The sequence below is a fragment of the Rhinoderma darwinii genome, chromosome 3 (assembly GCF_050947455.1).
Source record: "Rhinoderma darwinii isolate aRhiDar2 chromosome 3, aRhiDar2.hap1, whole genome shotgun sequence".
NCBI classification, from domain to species: domain Eukaryota; kingdom Metazoa; phylum Chordata; class Amphibia; order Anura; family Rhinodermatidae; genus Rhinoderma; species Rhinoderma darwinii.
Window position 1 is genome coordinate 118,286,119 of NC_134689.1, and position 23,487 is coordinate 118,309,605.

The window sequence follows — 23,487 nt, forward strand, 5'->3', positions numbered from 1 at the left end:
TTGCTTTTGTGAAAGTGATTAGAATGGGTTTCAAAGATAACATTTTGCATGGACTCCATCTTGTATGGTAGGCATCCATTTTGGATCATTGGAATCTATCTTTTGGCCCGAAGGAGCTATCTTGAGGTTAATAAGTAAAAAGTAAATATCAGCAGATGTCCTGAAGCAATTCTATGTTGTGTGTTCTTGAATTGAATGTTTTATTACTCTTTTAAGGAGCAGATCAAATAACCTTGGCCGAATGGACAATGACTGTTTACCATAGGTCAGCCTTGGAAGAAGCCCTCTGTTTAATTAATTTAAACTTATCTGCAGTCTCCATTCTCTAGTGAGATAAGAAGTAGAGACAAATTAACTTGTGTCTCTGAAATGTGTGTCTTCCCATGGGACAAGGTTCAGGCCACCTGGGGCTTGGAGGGTGAAGAATTATTATAATGCATTGATATAATTCTTATTGGCTGAATCAGAGTCATTATCATATTGTAGATGATTGGCTGAAACCAAAGCCTACACCCTTCGTGTCATTATACCATATGTGGAGTTTTGGGATATTACCATATATAGAATGTTTATGTTTGCAAGTATGAGGTTACCACCTACTCTCATTTTCCTATAAATAAAGATGGATCCGCCCTCTAGGGCAGAGATCGTTTGAACACTGAAGCTGCGTGTCATGGTCTCTCTCCGGCCGGCCTCTCTCAGATCCACCATTGAGAGAGCATTCACTAATTTGGAGCTCATAGACAAATGCAGATAATGTCCAACGTTAACGGACATACTAAATTCTGCAGCGACATTACTTGGGGGCTCGTCCGGGATTCTCAACACAGATCGAAGGCGACAATCGAAGGTGGATGACGGCTAAGATAATGGAGAACTGCACACAAAACCGGTGAGTAAGAAATGTTATTCTTACTGTGCACTTCTCTCTTGTTTTAGCTGCCGTCCAGGTATTGTCTCATTTGACTATTTGGGAACCATGAACACCATTTGTCTATGAGTTGTATGTATGAATTCTAGGAATAGGTGTGTGAGTAGAAATGAATCTGTGAGTGTATCTGTGAGCGGCTGAGATAAGGGAGCGTTTGTTTTCTGATCCCAAAACATACAGAAAAAAACCAAATACCGAGAAAACACTAAACGGCCTGTCCGAAGTGTTCCCTCCGGCCCCTGGGTTTTGTGTGTATTAAGATCAGGTTGCAAATTGATCCTTGCAGAAGTGACGGGTAACCATCCCCGCCCAAGTGATTGTTAGGACTTTCGCGTATCCAGACTGTGACCCATAGGAGGCGCACCTGGCCGGAAGTAAGAGTATGTATGTGGGCTAATCCTCCGACGCCCGATCTGAATGAGTTGCTGATCATTAAGTAACATCTCCGTAACTAGAAAGTTTATGGAATATTCATGAGCGCCTGTGACAGTGAGATAGTTATAAATCACGCCCATCCCTTTTAAATACAACATAAAGTAGGTTAACGTACACTGCACCGAGGGACTTGCAATAATTGATCTTGTTGACAATAGTTATTTGGCTGCTGTTTAGGAGACAGGATCAGAGACGTGGTTGCCCAATGACAGTCTAAAATATTTAGCAGAGCGCGTTGGGGGAAACCACCATGACAGACTAGAAATAGGCCCAGGATTTAGCAGAGTGCTTCGGGGAGCCCTACGGACAGACTAAACATAGGAGTTAGCAGAGTGCCTAGGGAATCCTCATTGACAGACTAAGGAAGCCGAAAGTCTAGCAGAGGGCATGGGGACTTCTGATTCAAAGTATGCCCAAGGTAAAGTGCTGGCCAGCCAGGAATGGGGGCATAACACCCAAGGTACAGGGTGTGGAAAAACAGCAGCAGATATGGTTAGGAAACGATGCGGGGACGGTGCAGTAATGAACCTGGAGAAAATAACAAAAAAGGCGGGAATGTCCAAGTAGTGGAATCCTCAGTTATACCAGATGGGATGATTTCTTGAGAGATGATGGGCCCTGGATTAATAGACAGAGTTGCAGAGAACAGATAGAAGTGATTGAATGTACCAGAAAAAAACAAAAACAAAAAAAAAGACTAGGAAACACAGTTGTCAGTTATCAGTAAGGATTAACCAGCGTCTAATTCTATAGATAGACATTCCAGTAGAAAATAATGTGCCAACATATAACTCTTCTATGTACAGCTTTATAAACCAAAGGTTTCCAGAAACAAGAGGTTTCCAGGGGTGACATGCGATCAGTTATTAGCCATACATAGAGAGAAAGGCGTCATCTCAATTCATAAAGGAATCAATTAACTCTTCACTTCCTAAAAAGGGAACATTGGGTGAAATGTTCAGGGATTATTGATAGAGAGATAGACGTGGATTAGGTATTGGCTAGAAATAGAGTTAAAGCCAATAGGATAATTTTAAGTGTAATGACAACGGATTGTAGAAGAAGTGAGATTGATAAAGTGAAGATTCTTATGGATTTCTATCCAGATCTGCTTGTTGGAATATACTGTATATCATCTGTCCGAAATTGTCACTAATGAAATTTCCTCTCGTTATAGGAGTTTTCCAAGACGTTTTAAACTTTACTGTAAATCTTTTTCCTTTTTGGTTTATTTAACAGTCATTTTAATAATTGCATGGAATGTCTAAAAAGATATATTGTTAATCTATAGTAACCGTGGTAGACTAATAGAACTAATGATAAGAGAATAGCATGTGTTAACGTGAAGATGTTTGGTCATTGACTGACAAGAGCACATGGTGACATTTTGACCTTGTAGCTCATAAGTTTTAGCTAGTAAGGGGTTAATGCTACATTCTCTGTTATCTGTAGTATAGCTGTGTCTGCAGAAACTGCACATTTAGTGCAAAATAAGAACTGTAACTTAAAGATTAAGAGGAAAAAAAAAGCCTAATAAGAACACAGGATTGAGTATTATATGTGTTATGTTTATATGTTATATGTTACGTTGTATGTGTTTTATGTGTCGACCACAATGAAAAACTTCATTCATATTTAAATGTAATATGATGCCCATTACTAAATGAAGATTATAGTTCATTGGATGAATAATCCAAGAATAGGAGTTTATACACAGTCACTCTAGTTATATACTTGTTTTACCAAAGGTACACACATAAGGTATACACGTGTGAGATTGGATTCTCAGTACTGAGAGTGTCTGGTAACAGCTGGTATTGTGAGTGACTGGTGTGTGCTGAACTATTTTTAAAGGGAAATGGTTTATTTGAAATCACCACATGATAAGTGATTCGACAAGAAAGATTTTTTTATGTCATTGTTACATTCTAGGTTATTATTATTTGATATTAAAAAGTTTCTATTGGCATATAATGACACATATAGTGCACGATATGTTTCATCATTTGTCTTAATAGATTGGTTTATTTAATAATTGACATATACTAATTAAGGAAAGAAATATTTTGCAAACCTCTTAATGATTTATAAGAGTATCCTTTCTGTTTAATGCTGGTATACGCACGCAAACACGCACACACGCACGCACACACACACACACACACACGGAATATATTTTATGAAATGAAAATGCAAAATAAGATTACAGCATTCACAGGAGCTGCTGTCACGTGTATGGTGTCAGATTCCTGTCCAGTCAATCTTATAGTTTCTGAGATCCTTGCAGCAATTCAGGTTGTCATTGGATATAAGTCTGATGGACAGATTGAAGTTACTGATATGCTAAATTTTATGTGTGCTGCACTCTATGGGTATTGCACTAGGAGGAAGACCTCACACCTCAGGAATATTGAGAACGGTCCTGTCCTCCTTCTGGGCACAGGGTAAACAGATGTAGGACGCATGTCTGTGGCCCCTGTGACTGTTAAAATTGTTTGCAAACAGCCCCAAACCCCAGTTGAAGCCGTGCCCTCCGAGCCTCACACAGTTGAAAAGTATTGATAACCGAACCATACATTGATGTACAGTGTTACAGTGTTAAACCCTACTACATTGCTTCCGCAGGGTTCAACAGAGGAGGAAGAAATGGATAGGTTATATGGTCAATGGGAGACTTGAGAGGGAATGGGATAAGTCACATGAAACAGTAGACAGTGAATTTCCAGCCTGGTGGGAAGTTGGTTTCTCAGCACATTTGATTCCCCAGTACACAGGTCACCAACATAATTGTATTGAATTAATGAAAATAGAGATGAAAACATTAGAAAAATGTAACAGGGGATCCAATATCTAATCTAGCTTTTGAGTTTCTTTTGTAGATGGTTCCAGGTACCACCATGAAGGATGCTACAAGACTGGGTATATACTGTCACCACCGAAACAGAGGTAATAAAGAAACAACCACTCCCATCCTCCGTGTCCGCACAGGAGGTGGAGGTGAAGGTACTCGCTGAGGTGTGTAGACTGACTGAAGGTAAAACCGCAAATATATATACTGACTCTAGATATGCTTTTGGTATTGCACATGATTATGGCCTAATCTGGAGGAGCAGAGATTTTGCTGGATCCACGGGTAAACCCATAATGTTGAGAGAGTGAGAGAACTGTTTGAGGCTCTGACACTGCCAAAGCATGTAGGTATACTCAAAGTGCCAGCTCTTACTAAAGTGCAAGCTGCCCCCGAAGCGAGGGGAAATAGACTAGTAGACAAGGCTGCAAAAGCTGCGGCTCTCATGTCCCTCATAGAGGAGGACGTAGTATTCTTGACCAGCATAGTATCTGGTCCCATAGACATGATAATATTAAGTAGATTACAAAGTCAAGCCACATAAGAGGAAAAAGGACATTGGCAGACAAAAGGTGCCAGTGAAGGGGAGGATGGAAAATGGAAGGTGGGTAACAGAATGTGCCTACCCAGAGTCCTCTTCCCCATGATAACTCAACTAATGCACGGACCAACGCATGTGTCAAGAGAAGGAATGAGTGCAATGGTGAGAAAATGGTGGGTACCCCCGGGGTTTCAGCAAGTGCTGCTGCCAGATTTGTCCAGAGGTGCATGATATGTGTCTGCCATAACATAGGCAAAACTATGCGGGTTGCAAAAAGGCATATGGTAAAGGCAGACTACCCATATCAGCGACTGCAGATTGACTCAGTTACCAAAGGTGGGACAGTATAACATGTAGCGGTCTGTGTAGATCTGTTCTCGAGGTGGCCTGAGGCGTGGCCAGTAACGTGGGCCACAGCAAAAGTAAAAAGATTGCTCTCAGAAGTGGTATGTAGATATGGGGTCCCTGAGACAATAGAAAGTGATAGAGGAACTCACTTTACTGGAGAGGTAGTCCAAGAAATCTTGCAGGTCCTGGGTATAGAGCAGCTTTTCACACCCCTCATCCCCAGAGCAGTGGGAAGGTAGAAAGGTTGAATGGGACTTTAAAGTAAAAAATCCAGAAGGTCATGGCTGAAACCCATAAACCATGGACTGAGCGCCTGCCCATTGCCCTCTGACCTCACCCGTTATGTGGGAGCTCATGCAGATGTATAAATATGTTTATGATTCCAATCCAGATCCTAAGTGATAGGAGGACATTGTTTACAGCCGGGGACTGGACGTGTTTAAAAAGACATCGTAAAGCACCACAGCCGCACTGTGACGTCCGTACCAAGTCCAACTCACAACTTCCACATCCGTTACATTGGAAGGAAAGAACTTGGACACGCCGGTCACTGCTGACAGGTCCTCAATTACGAGGCTGAACTGTGGGTCTCGTCAAGCTCCAGCTGACCACCATCTTCTCTGTCATCTCTACATTACCTATTGTCTAAATGATGAGCCAGAAGAAGAGTTTAATGACAAGTTTATCAAACATCAAGTGATATCAGTATTGACTAAATTGCTGGACTATTGTATATGTCTCCACTCAAAGACGATGCCAGATCTGAAGATAGATGAAGTTATTGCTTGGCCTTGCTGTCCCATCTCTTTTCTCTAGTGCTTAACCCTTACTCTCCTGGAGTTGTCCTTCGTGTAATAGCAGCGTGGGTATTGGTTCCCTGGCTGTTTAACCATATAAGATATTCAGAGAGGGAAGCGCTGTGGAAAATAGATCTCAGGCCAGGAATACGGCCGTCCATGATTGGATGTTACCCCAATGACAGTGTGTGATGTGTAAACAGAGGTCAGGTTAATAAAAATGACATGTTGTTTGATGCTGTAAACCTCACCGGCTGTGAGGGAAGAGACACAAAATATGTATCTTGTGTGGGGGTAAAAGCAACTGGCAGCTCCCAGTGCTTCGAGACAGCTAGCAAATGGTTAACGCAGGGTCTAGGGGGTGTAACACGAGGTAATTTAACTGATAAAGGGGGTGGCATCGATGAATGCCACCGGACGGGACATGATCTTGTCCTCCTGGATTGCAGGAGTTTCATCACTCCAGGGAGGTGCATCCACCCAACATGTATGTCATATATGTGGTTGTAAAGCATATAAGTGGTTGCCACCCAGGAGACCAGGAGTATGTACCCGAGCCAGACCACAACCAGCTACTTAGATAGAGATATTTTATGTTTAAACTTGTAACATGTTTTATTGCAAAAGTATCAGCAGTCAAGAAAACAGCACAGGATATAAAAGTGCATGAGGTCCAGACCACCCACCACCCTAAGAACCGAGGTGGGAGGAAACATTCAGAGCCACCTGTTTACGTGACACTAAATGCTTCCATACCTGATAAAGTCATCTGTCAAGCTGTAGAAAACCACCAAGATATATGGTATTGCCCGAATTGTGAAACCTGTAATTCCCTAAATCTTCAGGTGTGTACAGTATGTAACGCTGTGCACTCACCTATTGCTAGACACGTATACTGAGTATTCATCTCGAGGTGAATGGCACGACGAGGTGCCCTGGTTTAGGGGAGCTAACCAGAACGTAATCTCGGACGAATATTCTAATACATGGCTAAGCAAATTTATGTTCAAAAGAAGGGAATTGTTAAAAATATTTTTAATTATCTTTATATGTGTGAACATATATTGCTTTTGTGAAAGTGATTAGAATGGGTTTCAAAGATAACATTTTGCATGGACTCCATCTTGTATGGTAGGCATCCATTTTGGATCATTGGAATCTATCTTTTGGCCCGAAGGAGCTATCTTGAGGTTAATAAGTAAAAAGTAAATATCAGCAGATGTCCTGAAGCAATTCTATGTTGTGTGTTCTTGAATTGAATGTTTTATTACTCTTTTAAGGAGCAGATCAAATAACCTTGGCCGAATGGACAATGACTGTTTACCATAGGTCAGCCTTGGAAGAAGCCCTCTGTTTAATTAATTTAAACTTATCTGCAGTCTCCATTCTCTAGTGAGATAAGAAGTAGAGACAAATTAACTTGTGTCTCTGAAATGTGTGTCTTCCCATGGGACAAGGTTCAGGCCACCTGGGGCTTGGAGGGTGAAGAATTATTATAATGCATTGATATAATTCTTATTGGCTGAATCAGAGTCATTATCATATTGTAGATGATTGGCTGAAACCAAAGCCTACACCCTTCGTGTCATTATACCATATGTGGAGTTTTGGGATATTACCATATATAGAATGTTTATGTTTGCAAGTATGAGGTTACCACCTACTCTCATTTTCCTATAAATAAAGATGGATCCGCCCCCTAGGGCAGAGATCGTTTGAACACTGAAGCTGCGTGTCATGGTCTCTCTCCGGCCGGCCTCTCTCAGATCCACCATTGAGAGAGCATTTACTAATTTGGAGCTCATAGACAAATGCAGATAATGTCCAACGTTAACGGACATACTAAATTCTGCAGCGACATTACGATAGAGTGACTCGATCTGCTACCATTCAGGCTGGTAGGCTGAGGAGTGGGAGAACCTATCACAGCCTGGCCAGACAGTTCTAGCTCCCGCCCTTGGTCTATTTATACCTTCATTTGCTGCTTGTCCTTTGCCTGTGATTCTCTTGTTTCCTGGCTCTGCTGTTCCTGCTATTACCACTGACCTCTGCTTCATATTGACCCTGCTTGACTGACTATTCTCCTGTTCTGCTTTTGCTACCGCGTACTCTCCTGGTTTGACTCAGCTCGTTCACTACTCTGTTGCTCATGGTGTTGCTGTGGGCAACTGCCCCTTGCTTCTTTGTTCCCTTGTCTTGTTTTGTCTGTCGTGCACATAGTGAGCGTAGGGACCGTCGCCCAGTTGTACGCCGTTGCCTAGGATGGACTGTGCAAGTAGGCAGGGACTGAGTGGCGGGTAGATTAGGGCTCACCTGTCCGTCTCCCTACCCCGACATTACAATGCGGGAACAAGACCACCAAATATGTGAAATATTACATATCTCACTTTCACATCTCCAGCAAAGATTTTAGGTGAGAGATAGATCCTATATAGGGAGCACGTATGTAGTGAGTACATTTTTTCAGCCTAACAATGACACATATGGAATTTTAAGTTTAGATAACAAGTCCTTGATTTTATGATAAAGGGGCGTATAGTTCCGGTGAAAAAGTTGTTTGATATGTGAGGTAATTTACAGACCCAAATATTGCAGTTCAGCTGCTGGCCAATGAAATGAAGATTTAGATTTAATCATCTCATCCAAACTTCCTGAATATGTGTAGCACCTGTGGAAATGCCTTTGAAGGGTTTGTTATGAATAATAACAAGTCGTCCGCAAAAGCGGCAGTTTTATGTTCAAAGACCCCTACCTGTAATCTATGTATAAGGGTTGTTTGCCTAATCTTTATGAGTAATGTTTCCATTATGAGAATGAACAATGTGGACGATAAGGGGCAACCCTGTCGGGTTCCATTTCCTATAGGGAAAGGATCTGAAATAAGTTCCATTTATTTAGATTCGGGCAGTATGGGTAGTGTATAAAGAGAATATAGCCTCAATAAGTTGTGATGGGTAACCAAATTTGGATAGAGTTTCTTTTAGATAGAGCCAATCTACACATTCGAATGCCTTTTCGAGGCCTGTACTAAGGAGTACTGAAGGTATTTTGTGTTGTTTAGCAAAATAGATGGTGTATATATCTTGTGGTATCTTGTGGTATCTTGTGGTATTAAATCTGCCGTCCCTCCCCGGAACAAATCCAACTTGCTGTATTCCTATCAATTGACTTCAGCACCTTATCTAATTCTAGCATTGTAAATAGAGCTACTAAAGAGGAACCATATTCTGGCGTCAGGGAAGCGGCGTAAATGGACTTTAACATTTTTTGTATTTCTTCCAAATGGGACAGTGGGGTGTGTGGGAAGGATTCACGGTTAATATTTTAGAGTTCCCAAAAATATTTCTGGAACTCATTAGCAATCTGGTCTGTGTTCGCAAGTTTCAGAACCGAGTTTTGTTTTATGGAGGACATAAATGTTTAATCCCTTTGTTGTTTAACAAGATGAGACATTACTTTCATACCCTTGTCGCCATGAGCATAAGATTTGTATTTTAAAAGTTGAATGGATTTAGCAGATTTTACATTAAAAATGTTCTTCAACTGTTGTCTTAGGTTCAGCAGCTCGGTTTGTACCGAGGTCAGTTGCGATCGTTTGTGAACGTTTTCTAAGGGCGATATTTGTCCTAAGACCGAATTCAGTTTCTTAATCCTGTTTTTTTCCCACTCGGGTACCTAATGTGATAAGTTCTCCCCTAACGAAGGCCTTATGTGTCTCCCAGAGGATGGGTTTGGATACTTGTTGGTCATCATTGAAATTCTTCTAATTTACCTTCTAGTTGACTTACGCCAGTGTTATTTTCTAATAGGGTGTCGTTTAATTTCCAATTCCAACTATGTGAAGTCTTTCAAAGATATTTCAAAGGAAATTGGGGCGTGGTTTGGGATTGTGATATTGCCTATATGCGAGGAGAGGGCTGTCGGTAAGTATCTGTCAGTCAAGAGTAAGTAGTCCAGGCGTTGATAGGCGTTGATACGAGTCATGAGGTATGGAGTAAAAAGTAAAATCTTTTGTGGAGGGGTTTTACATTCTCCATATATCAAGCAATCACATTTTAGTAAGTGCAAGTTTGAGGTATCTCAAGGACCTATGTGAGATATGTGGCCGCATTGTTGAGGTGTCTATACTTGGGTCTAGTACTAAATTCAAATCCCCACCTAACACTGTCATGCCTTCAGAGAAGGTCTCCAAATGTTTCAAAATGTCGATTAGTCATTGCGCCTGTCCATGGTGATCTTTGTATTTAATACAGTCAGTTTAACCTCTTCCCGCACCTTGACGTTAATGCACGTCAATGTGAGCAGTCACTTTGCGCACCTTGACGTGCAGTAACGTCAGTGCTTTGACAGTTAACCGCCGCGCGGCGCTACACTGTGCAGGGTGATTTCGGCAGTTAACCCCTTAATTGCGGCGTTCCATTTTTAACGCCACAATTAAGGTGTTTAGCGCCGATCGGCAGCCCCCATGTGAAATCACGGGTGCTGGCGATGGTACCCATGGCAACCGGACACCAGACAATGGCTTCCGGGCTGCCATGTACAGAAGCCTATGAGGACCACCCGGAAGGTGGTCGTCGTAGGCTTCCTGTCAGGGGGGATTCACACGAGCGTGTATTCGGTCCGTGCGGGCCGCGTGGTTTTCACGCGGCACGCATGGACCAATACAAGTCTATGGGGCAGTACAGACAGTCCGTGCTTTTTGCGCAGCGTTTGTCTGCTGCGCAAAATGCGCGACCGGTTCAATAACTCTGCGTATTTCGCGCATCACGCACCCATTGAAGTCAATGGGTGCGTGAAAATCACGCGCACCACACGGAAGCACTTCCGTTGGACGAGCGTGATTCGCGCAACAGCAGTGAAAAGGATGAATGAAAACCGAAAAGCACCACGTGCTTTTCTGTTTCCGAACATCCAAACGGAGTGTCTTTGCGATGAGCGAAGCCGGACAAGCGTACCGAACTTCACCGGGTTCGGCCAAACTCGTTTTGGCCGATCCCGGCAAAAAAATTATCGGTACGCGACGTCAGGAGATAGTCACTGTCCATGGTGCTGCAAGAGTTAAACTGTTTCAGCACCATGGACAGTGACTTGCGATCCCAAAATACATTAACCTGTAAAAAAAAAACGAAGTTCTAACTTACCGATTACTCCTGTCTCCTTCCTGCAGTCCGACCTCCCGGGATGACACTTCAGTTCAAGTGACAGCTCCAGCCAATCACAGGCCAAGCACAGGCTGCAGCCAATCACAGGCTGCAGCGGTCACTTGGACTGCTGCGTCATCCAGGGAGGTGGGGCCCGATGTCAAGAGAGGCGCGTCACCAAGGACGCGTCACCAAGGCAACGGCCGGGAAGTTCTCGGTAAGTAGGAACTTTATCTTTTTTTTTTACAGGTTTTTCGCTGTTGTGTTCGGCATTCACTGTCGAGGGTGCTGAAAGATTTAGCTCTTTCAGCACCTTGGACAGTGACGGCCGTTGACAAGCCTCATCTCTATGATGCCGGCTGCGCGAAAATCACGCAGCCGCGCATCAGACACGCATGACACACGCAGCTGTCAAATGGTTTTTGCGCTCGCAAAACGCTGCGTTGTTTGCGCGCGCAAAAACGCAACGTTCGTGTGAATCTCCCCTCAGTGTGACAGTTACGTCACAATGACAGTTGGAATGCATAACACTACGTGTGTAGTGTAATGTATTCCAGCAGCGATCAGAGCTGCAAGTCTAAGTGTCCCCTAGTGGGACAAGTGAAAAAAGTAAAAAAAAGAATAAAAATGTTTTAAAAAAAGTGTAAAAATAAAAGTTATAAGTGATATAAACAAGAACTGCTTTTTTTCCTATAATAAGTCTTTTATTATAGGAAAAAAAATGAACACGTAAAAAAAAGTACACATATTTGGTATCACCACGTTCGTAACCACCCCAACTATAAAACTATAATATTATTTTTCCCGCACGGTAACACCGCAAAAAAAATAAACGAAAAACAATGCCAGAATCACTATTTTTTGGTCACCACCCCTTCCAAAATATACAATAAAAAGTGATCAAAAAGTCGCATGTACGCCAAAATAGTACCGATACAAACTACAACCCGTCCTGCAAAAAACAAGCCCTTACACAGCTTTTTTGACTGAAAAATTAAAAACTTATGGCTCTCAGAATATGGTGACACAAAATATAAATAATTTTTTATTGCGCAAACGCTGCAAAACATAAAACAACGATATACATATGGTATCGCCGTAATCGTACCGACCCGCAGAATAAAATATAATGGTCATTTATAGCCCAGGGTGAACGCTGTAAAAAATAAATAAAAATCATTGTCAGAATTGATGGTTTTTGGTCACCTGGCTTGCCGAAAAATGGAATAAAAAGTGATAATAAAAATGGCATGTACCCCAAAATGGTACCAATGAAATCTACAGATTGTCCCGCAAAGAATAAGCCCTCACAACGGAGCGGTGGTGAAAAAAAAAAAAAAAGTTCTGGCTCCCAGAATATGGCGATGTAAAATGTGCAGTGTTCCAAAAGCGGATAAGATCAGGCGCCATTTATAAGTGCCACAAAGGCCACATATCTGCGGATTATTATTTATTTACCGCATTATTATACCCTAATTATATTATTTGTACTCTGCCCAGTCTACATTTGCCCCCACATTATAAACTGAAATACCAGCAAAACGCCAGAGCTACTACCAAGCAAAATCTGCGCTCCAAAAGCCAAATGGCGTCCCTCCCTTCTGAGCCCTACAGCGTGCCCAAACAGCCGTTTACGTCCACCGATATGGCATCGCCATACCCGGGAGAACCCAGTTAAAATTTTATGAGGTGTTTGTGGCACAAACTGGGCACAACATATAATGCACTAAAATGGCACATCAGTGGAAAATTGTAATTTTCACTCTGCACCATCGGCTGCGCATTAAACCCTTCGCGCACCATGACTTAAAAGCATGTTGTGGTACGGGGGTGATATATGGAGCGTCTCACGCGCTGAGCCCGCGCCATACGCTGCGGGTGTCAGCTGTGTATTACAGCTGATACCCGGGACTAACGGACAGAAACATCGAACACGCTGTTACAGGTGCCTGTAAAAATGACAATATACTGCAATACATTTGTATTGCAGTGTATTCTACCAGTGATCTAACGATTGCTGGTTCAAGTCTCCTAGGGGGACTAATAAAATGTGTAAAAACAAAAGTAAATTATTATTATTAGTGGAAAAAATTAAATAAATATTTAAAGTCCAAATATAAACCCTTTTCACATTTTTTCTCTAAAGTAATGTAAAAAAATACAAAAAAATACACAAAATTGGTATCGCTGCGTCCGTAAAAGTCCAAGCTATTACAATATATCATTATACGGTGAACGCCGTGAAAAATAAAGAATTTTAAACGGCAAAATCACAGTTTTTTGGTCACCTTCGCTCTACCAAAAAATTTAATAAAAAGTGCTCAAAAAGTCTTATGTACCAAAAAATGGTACCAATAAAAACTACAGCTCGTCCCGCAAAAAATAAGCCCTCACACCGCTCTATTGACGGAAAAATAAAAAAGTTGTGGCTCTCGGAAAGCGGGGAGGAAAAACGAAAAAGAAAAAGCAAAACATGGTTCACTTCGGAAAGGGTTAATTACTTTCTAATGAAAAAAATATTTATGACCACATGTGGGGTATAGCCGTACTCGGGAGAAATTGCTTTACAAATGTTGGGGTGCATTTTCTCCTTTATCCTTTGTGAAATTGAAAAACATTTTAGTGGAAATAATGTTGATATTAATTTTCACGGCCTAATTCTAATAAATTCTGCAAAAGACGTGTGGGGCCTAAATGCTCACTATACCCCTAGATAGATTCCTTAAGTGGTGTAGTTTCTCAAATGGGGTTACTTTTGGGGGGCTTCCACTGTTTCGGTCTCTCAGTGGCTTTGCAAATTCGACATGACACCCAAAAACTATTCCAGCTAAATTTGAGCTCCAAAAGCCAAATAGCGCTCCTTCCCTTCTAAGCCCCGGTGTGGGTCCAAACAGCAGTTTATTACCACATATGGGGTATTTATGTAATCAGGAGAAATTGCTTTACAAATGCTGGGGTGCTTTTTCTCCTTTATTCCTTGTAAAAATTAAAAATGTCTAAGTTCTTAAAGAAAAAAAGTAGATTTTTACCTTTACAGACTAATTCCAATGAATTCAGCAAAACAACTGTGGGTTCAAAATGCTAACTTTACCCCTAGAAAAATTCCTTGAGGGTTGTAGTTTTCAAAATGGGGTCACTATTGGTGGGTTTCCATGGTTTTCATACCTCCAGTGCATTGCAAACGCGACACGGCACTGAAAACTATTCCAGCAAAATCAGAAATCCAAAATCCAAATGGTGCTCCTTCTCTTCTGAGGCCTGCTGTGGGTCCAAGCAGCAGTCTATTACCACATATGGGGTATTGCTATAATCGGAAGAAATTGCTTTACATATGTTGGGGTGTTTTTTCTACTTTATTCCTTGCAAAAATTAAAAATTTCTTCGTTTTTTTCACAAAAAAAGCAGATTTTCATCTTCACATACTAATTCCAATAAATTTAGCAAAAAAACTGTGAGTTCAAAATCCTAACTATACTCATAGATAAATTCCTTGAGGGGTATAGTTTCCAAAATGGGGTCATTTTTGGGGGGTTTCCACTGTTTTGGCACCACAAGACCTCTTCAAACCTGACATGGTGCCTAAAATATATTCTAAAAAAAGGAGGCCCCAAAATCCACTAGGTGCTCATTTGCTTCTGAGGCCTGTGTTTCAGTCCATTACTGCACTAGGGCCACATGTGAGATATTTCTAAAAACTGCAGAATCTGGGCAATAAATATTAAGTTGCATTTCTTGGGTAAAACCTTCTGTGGTACAGAAAAAATGTATTACAAATGAATTTTCGAAAAAAAAAAAATGAAATTTGTAAATTTAACCTCTACTTTGCTTTAATTCCTGTGAAACACCTAAAGGGTTAAAACACTTTCTGAATGCTGTTTGAATACTTTGAGGGGTGCAGTTTTCAAAATGGGGCGATTTATGGGGACTTTCTAATATATAAGGCCCTGAAAGCCACTTCAGAACTTAACTCCTGAAAAAATAGGCTTTTGAAATTTTCTTGAAAATATGAGAATTTGCTGCTAAAGTTCTAAGCCTTGTAACGTCCTAGAAAAATTAAAGAATGTTCAAAAAACGATGCAAACATAAAGTAGACCTATGGGAAATATAAAGTAGTAAGTATTTTGTGTGGTATTACTTACTATCTGTTTTACAAGTAGATACATTAAAATTTAGAAAAATGCTAATTTTCTCTAAATCTTGGTGTTTTTTACAAATAAATATTGAATTTATCGACCAAATTTTTTCCCTAACATAAAGTACAATATGTCACGAGAAAACAATCTCAGAATCACTTGGATAGGCAAAAGCATTCCGGAGTTATTACCACATAAAGTGACACATGTCAGATTTGAAAAATCGGCTTCGTCCTGAAAGCCAAAACAGGCTCAGTCCTGAAGGGGTTAAGAAAGATATCTTCCCAAAGGATCAATTTGTGAAGCTTTTAACACATATGGGATAGTATGACGTATAGCTATAGAGACCCCTCTAGATACCATTTGATATGGACAATAAAACCATTTGTCATGGGGTAGGTAGTGTGGGAATATGTTTTGTTTTAAAGTGTGTTTCTTGTAGAAAGACCAAATCTGTTTTTTCTCTATGTCGCATCGTGAACACCTGACTTCTCTTCTGAGGTACATTCAATCCTTTAACATTAAACGATGAAAATTGAAGTAATGCCATCGCATGGACCTTTTTGTGAGACAAGCGCAATGTTAACCAAGATTGACCACAGTAACAATATAACAAATAAAACTATATACAATACAAATTTGTTTTGTGCATCTCTTAGTAGAACAAGATGTGAAAGGACAAGAGAAATACCATCTGGGTGGCGGGACCTTCCAGATACCCAATCATCCATGATGGTACGACAATCCTCCCCATCACCATAAGTGCAGAATGGTTTAAAGAGTAAAAAGAGATGAGCAAAGAAGGGTTTGAGGGGGGGGGATATGGTGCCAGGAGCAAGAAATTCAACCTCTGGATACAGGATGAGCATATTATTCATTGTTGGGCATGACATAATGACGTAGCAGGTTCAAGTACTGCTGAAAGAACATTAACACTAACGGGTTATGACATTCAAAACCTGAATAGTAAACAGAAAATCATTAAAGCAAGACAAAACATATAGCTTATGCAAAGAGAGAAAGATCTTGTGGTTGATAACAAGACATGTCAAGCAATCGGTAAAGGGTTATTTGAAAACACTATGGTGAATTGTCACTCACAGAACCTCGTGCAGTTCAGAGTCCAAGAATGAAAAATATGTGTAGGTTCTGCACTTAAGATTGATAGTTCAGGTGTCTGTCTTTTGCAGTGGAGCTCTTGTATCACGGGGATCGAATTCTCGAAGCCACTTGCCAGACTTGTGGGGGAGGTAATTGCGTAAAGCCTGGATACAATTGGGCAGGGAGCCAGGATGGGACACCTATGGGCGGTATGCCCAATTTCTCCCAGAGCTCATGGAGGTCTTTTGGAGTGCAAATGACGGTTTGACATCCATCCTTCTTGGTCGTCAGGCCAAATGGGAAGAGCCATCTCACCGGCAACTTCCTGTCCCTTAGAGCGTCAGTTATGGGTTTCAGGATCCTCCTTTTAGCCAGAGTACTCGGAACGAGATCTTGAAAAAGTTAAATTTTCGATCGATCGAAGTGAAATTCTGGAAGCTCTCTCTCCGCTTTCAGCAAGGCCGAGGTGTCCACAAAACGTAACACACCGCAAATGATACCTCTCGGGGGCTCGTTTTGGGCTGGCTTCGGTCTGAGCGCTCTGTGCACGTGCTCCACCACCACTTTTCCATCCCTTTCGGTAGAGCCTCCGCTGTCACGAATTCCGACAGTCCCCGGAATCTGATATTCCTGCGTTGGGTACAATTCTCCTGATCTTATATCAGCAGGTGAGTGTTTTTGAGGTGTTGCTGGTGCACTGGTGCACCGTTAAAGTATTATAGATTGCCTCGTTGTATCTCAAATGGAGGATTACGCGCCTTCTAGCGAGTCCACTCTGTTGCCGATTTGTTTAATATCTCCTTTAATGTTGGCTAGTTCCTTCAATACTAGGGAGATGGCCTGAGTCAAGGCCTTCTTAAAGTAAGAGCGGGATAGAGTGTCTATCTAAGTAGGCTGTGGAGCTATCCTCATCTGAGTCCTCCTCGTCTACTCCGTCAGTTAGTCTTTCCGGCGCCATCATGTCTCGGCCGGACAGAGATACAGGTTTTCTCTTGAGAGATGTATCTATTTTGGATACATTTTTTTCCCTGTTTAGAAGCACAGGACAAGTCTCTGAACTTTTCTTTGAACGATTTTACCATCTTGTGTACGTAGTGAGCCCTAAAAGCGAGTGTTACCAGAGGTGAAGTGATCAGCTCCAGAGTTATGCTGCCATCACGTAGCACGGTTAGCTCCGCTCCCCTCAGACGCATATGTTTAACGCATACCTGTGACGGATGCCTAACAGAGGCAATCACCATAGGCTCCTATGTTAAAAAATGTGTACAGCGTGTTATCATTTTTTTGCAGGTTCCATCAGGAGAGTATGCTAGCCTCCTTCATAAAAAGGTATACTGATGTAAACCAACCTAACGGAGGTAAAAAGGACACTCTCCATCAGGCTAATGGAGCCCCATGGACCGGTTTATCGTGTATGTCTGGTTCTTTCACGATGTGCAAGATAGATGTAGTTAATTAACCCTTTCCCACCACAGCTATTTTCCAGATTTTCAATATCGTTTTTTCCTCCCCACCTTCCAAATTCCATAACTTTTTATTTAATTTTTTCATCAATATTGCTGTATGAGGACTTGTATTTTGTGGGACGAGTTGTAGATTTTCACGGCACCATTTATTGTACCATTTAATGTCGTGGGAAACTGGAAAAAAAATATTTGTGGGATGGAATAGGAAAAAAACAGCGATTCTTCAAGCTATTGAAGGGTTTTGTTTTTACGGTGTTCAACGTGCGGTAAAAACAGCATGTTAACTTTATTCTGCAGGTCAATAATATTACGGTAATACCAAATTTATATTGATTTTTTTTTTTTTTGTTTTACTACTTTTACAAGAAAAAAACTGATTGTTAAAAATAAAATTTGAGTTCTGCCACCATAACTTTTTTATTTTTCCGTCGATTGAGCGGTATGAGGGCTTGTTATTTGCGGGGCGAGCTGTAGTTTATATTGGTATAAATTTGGGCTACATGAGACTTTTTGATCACTTTTTATTCCCTTTTTGTGGGAGATGAAGTGAGCAAAAAGCAGTGATTCTGGCGTTTTAAATATTTTCTTTTCCCCCCCTAGGAGACTTGAACCAGTGATCGTAGTATCGCTTGCATGATATACTGCACTACTAATGTAGTGCAGTATATCGTCATACTGATACTCTCCTATGTATCCCATTCATAGGAGTACAAAGATGGCAGACAAGGGGACCTTCATCAGGCCCCCAGGCTGCCATGGCAAACAACGTCCCCCCCTGTTTCTAGTTATTTAAATGTCATGGTTCAATTGACCGCACCATTTAACAGGATAAACGAGTGGGATCGTGAGCCCGCTCCATATTCCCCCACTCAACGTGCACCGTATATATACGGCGGATGTCTGGAACGGATTAATGCAATGTGAAGAGGGCGTAAGTCATTTTCTACCCATTGGAGCTTAATGCTCCGAAAGGTAGAAGTGCTATTGCTTACATGTTTGTATTTTTAAGCAGGGTTTTTATAATTTTATTAGAAGCTACACTTTTTTATTGTAAGTATGAAATGTAATGTGAACCTGTTGTTTTATAACGTTCCTACACCCCTAGACATGTACCCGCGTTATTGAGGGATGTGTGTGTACAAATGCCTTTCTACAGGGTGGGCCATTTATATGGATACACCTAAATAAAATGGGAATGGTTGGTGATATTAACTTCCTGTTTGTGGCACATTAGTATATGGGAGGGGGGAAACTTTTCAAGCTGGGTGTTGACCATGGCGGCCATTTTGAAGTTGCCCATTTTGTATCCAACTTTAGTTTTTTCTTGTGAAATTCTCGATAGGTTTGATGGGTCACATGACCCTCTTCCCATTGAAAAAACTAAAGTTGGATATAAAATGGCTGACTTCAAAATGGCCGCCATGGTCAACACCCAGCTTGAAAAGTTTCCCCCCTCCCATATACTAATGTGCCACAAACAGGAAGTTAATATCACCAACCATTCCCGTTTTATTTAGGTGTATCCATATAAATGGCCCACCCTGTATAATACCTATGCATTATTTTCCCTGTTGTATCTACTGCCCCACAGACACGGGTGTACACCTGTTCATCTTTCGGATATAATATAAGATAATATGTACATGTTACATTATTAATTAATGTATATTCATTATGACTAGAGATGAGCGAACCGGGACAACCAAACCCGGTTTCGGTCCGAACTTCCGGAAAAGTTCGGTTCGCAGCGAATCCGAACTTCACCGGGTTCGGCCGAACCCGTTTTGACCGAACCCGGTCAAAAAAATTATACAAATCGGCAGCCACTTATCTCTATCAATCACTGATAGAGAAAAGAGGCTACTGATTAAAAATAAAATAAAAAGCATTTCATACGTACCCGGTCGTTGTCTTGGTGACGAGTCCCTCTTCTTCCTCCAGTCCGACCTTTTCTGACGCCGCAGCCTGTGATTGGCTGCAGAGGCCTCTGCAGCCTGTGATTGGCTGCAGAGGCCGCGGCAGCCTGTGATTGGCTGCAGCGCTCACATGGGCTGCATCGTCATCAAGGAATGTCGGGCCGGATGTCGAGAGGGACGCGTCACCAAGGTAACGGCCAGGAGACCGGACTGGAGGAAGCAGGGAGTTCCCGGTAAGTATGAACGTCTTTTTTTTTACAGGTACTGTGATCGGTAGTCACTGTCCAGGGTACTGAAACAGTTACTGCCGATCAGTTAACTCTTTCAGCACCCTGGACAGTGACTATTTAGGGTATGTGCACACACACTAATTACGTCCGTAATTGACGGACGTATTTCGGCCGCAAGTACCGGACCGAACACAGTGCAGGGAGCCGGGCTCCTAGCATCATAGTTATGTACGATGCTAGGAGTCCCTGCCTCTCTGCAGGACAACTGTCACGTACTGTAATCATGTTTTCAGTATGGGACAGTAGTTCCACGGAGAGGCAGGGACTCCTAGCATCGTACATAACTATGATGCTAGGAGCCCGGCTCCCTGCACTGTGTTCGGTCCGGTACTTGCGGCCGAAATACGTCCGTCAATTACGGACGTAATTAGTGTGTGTGCACATACCCTTACTGGCGTCGCCTAGCAACGCTGCCGTAATGACGGGTGCACACATGTAGCCACCCGTCATTACGGGGCCTCATGCACACGACCATAAAAACACCCGTTATCACGAGTCGTAATTACGACCCGAAATAGCGGGCCCATAGACTTCTGTTAGCCACGGGTACCTTCCCGTTTTCTCACGGGAAGGTGCCCGTGCCGTTAAAAAGATAGAACATGTTCTATTTTTTTATTTTACGGGCCGTGCTCGTAATTACGACTCGTAACTACGAGCACGGCCGGCCGGCCACGGGCAGCCGGCCGCTTTTGCGAACCGTGCTGTAATTATAATTATAGCAGCACGGCCCGTAAAATAGAAAAATAGAACATGTTCTATTTTTTTAACGGCACGGGCACCTTCCCGTGAGAAAACGGAAAGGTACCCGTGGGTAACAGAAGTCTATGAGCCCGTTATTGCGGGTCGTAATTACGACCCGCAATAACGGGTGTTTTTACGGTCGTGTGCATAATGGGAGCACGGCTCGGAAAAACGAACGGCTGCCCGTGCTCATCTCCTGAAATACTCTGTGCTGCCTTAAACTCTGTGGACAGGTCAGGATCCTGTTTCTTTTAAATGCTGCTAGGGAACCCGCTCGATCCACTATATAAGGCTGCGCTACAGTGCAGCATTTAAAAGAAACAGGATCCTGACCTGTCCACAGAGTTTAAGGCAGCACAGAGTATTTCAGGAGATGAGCGTGCAGATTCAGTGCTGCTGTGAACTCTGCTCTTACCATTACGTAGCTCAGTCTGTTACCTCTCCTCCACTACTGTCCTCAATAACACCTTCACATGATTGGCAAGTCACCACGTAATGGTAAGAGCAGAGTTCACAGCAGCACAGAGTATTTCAGGAGATGAGCGTGCGGATCTTGTGCGTGGTGGTGACTTGCCAATCATGTGAACGTGTTATAGAGGACAGGAGTGGAGGAGATGTAACAGACTGAGCTACGTAATGGTAAGAACAGAGTGGCGGTCCTAGTGCCTGAAACCCCCGCTCTGTGCAGTTCAGTAAAAAATAATCCAGTGAAAGGCTGATATTCTTTCTGCAACCACTAGAGGAAGCTCACCACATGTTAATTTATTATTGAGTTGAAGAGGAACTGTAAAAATTGCAGTGAGCTCGCCCTAGTGGCAGCTGCAGGAAGACAGCATTTTATCATGTTACACTATTAATTATCACAAAATTAGAGCCCCGAACGTCATTCGATTTTTGGTCTTTTTTAAAATTAAATTATAGGTACACTTTCCTGCCCGAGACCACCAGTAACCTCTGCACCATCCTAAATTATATAATAATTAATATATTTACAATAAATATTTATGTGTCAACCACTCAAGAACCATAGACATCTAGGGATATTAGCTATTTACCCATAACTACAATGTATATTCTATATCAATATCCCTTCTTCATCTTAAACCACCTGAGTTATTAGGTACGGCTAACCACTTTAGACAACCAGTAGTATGGGAGTTAGTTATCACTAACCCCCAAACCGCCCATGTAAAGGTGTTTGATGTCATTTAGCAACGTTTCTGTAAAGGATCTGCCAGACACAGCTTCTGTGTCAACGCCCATAGGTAATCAGTCTGCACCTGTGTAATGATGGGGGTAAGGAAACAGAAGTGAGCCCTAATCTACCCGCCACTCAGTCCCTGCCTACTTGCAACGACCAGCCCTAGGCGACGGGGTACAACTGGTCGACGGTCCCTACGCTCAATAAGTGCATGACAGACAAACAGACAAGGGTACACAAGCAAGGGAAAAGGGGCAGTTGCCCACGGCAACACCGCGAGCAACAAGAGTGGTGAACGAGCCGAGTCAAACCAGGAGTGTACGAGGTACCAAACGCAGAGCAGGAGAGTAGTGAACAAGCCGAGTCAAACCAGGAGTGTACGAGGTACCAAACGCAGAGCAGGAGAGTAGTCAGTAAGCCAGGGTCAATATGAAGCAGGGTCAAATGGTACAAGAAGCTGCAGAAGGGCCAGGAAACAAAACGAGAAGAATCACAAGCAAGGAGGAACAGGAAAGGCAGGTATAAATAGGCAGAGGGCGGGAGCTAGCTCCGTCTGGCCAGGCTGTGATAGGCTCTCCCACTCCTAAGCCTGCCATCCTGAGTGGTGGAAGATGGAGTCAGTCTCACAGACATAGAAGCAGGTGCAGACTGATTACCTATGGGCGTGGATACAGAAGCTGTGCCTGGCAGATCCTTAACAACCTGCTTCTGTGTCTGTGAGACTGACTAGATCTTCCACCACTCAGGATGGCAGGCTTAGGAGTGGGAGAGCCTATCACAGCCTGGCCAGACGGAGCTAGCTCCCGCCCTCTGTCTATTTATACCTGCCTTTCCTGTTCCTCCTTTGCTTGTGATTCTTCTCTGCTGGTTTCCTGGCCTGATGCTGCTTCTTGAACTACTTACCCTCTGCTTGTTATTGACCTTGGCTTTACTGACCACTCTTCTGCTCTGCGTTTTGTACCTCGCTCATCTCCTGGTTTGACTCGGCTCGTTCACCTCGCTTGTTGCTCACGGTGTTCCCGTGGGCAACTTCCCCATTTCCCCGGCTTCTTTGTACCCTTGTTTGTCTGTCGTGCACCTATTGAGTGTAGGGACTGTCGCCCAGTTGTACCCCGTCGCCTAGGGCGGGTCGTTGCAAGTAGGCAGGGACTGAGTGGCGGGTAGATTAGGGCTCACCTGTCTGTCTCCCTACCCCATCATTACAGTTTCTATAATTGGAGGCATTTTGCTGTCGACATTGTGGGCAAGAATGCACATGGAAACCTCCTTTAAAAATCCTGAACTTGTCCCTGAGCTCCATACATTTTTGAAGGATTTGTCAGCATATGTTTATCAGATGGCCAAGGCATAATGTAAACCCAGCTAACCGTTAATTAGCCTCATGTTAGGAAATGTCACTAGTTCCAGTCTATTAGCTGTTTTAAAGGGGTATTACTATCTCTGACATTTATGGCATAGCCATAGGATATGCCATAAATGTCCAATAAATGTGGGTCACACCTATCTCTAGAATGGTGCCCCCTAAGCCCCATCCGATCTTCTGCCACTGTCACTGGGCTCTTGCCACTGATTTATGAGTTGATCGGGTTTTCCAGAAA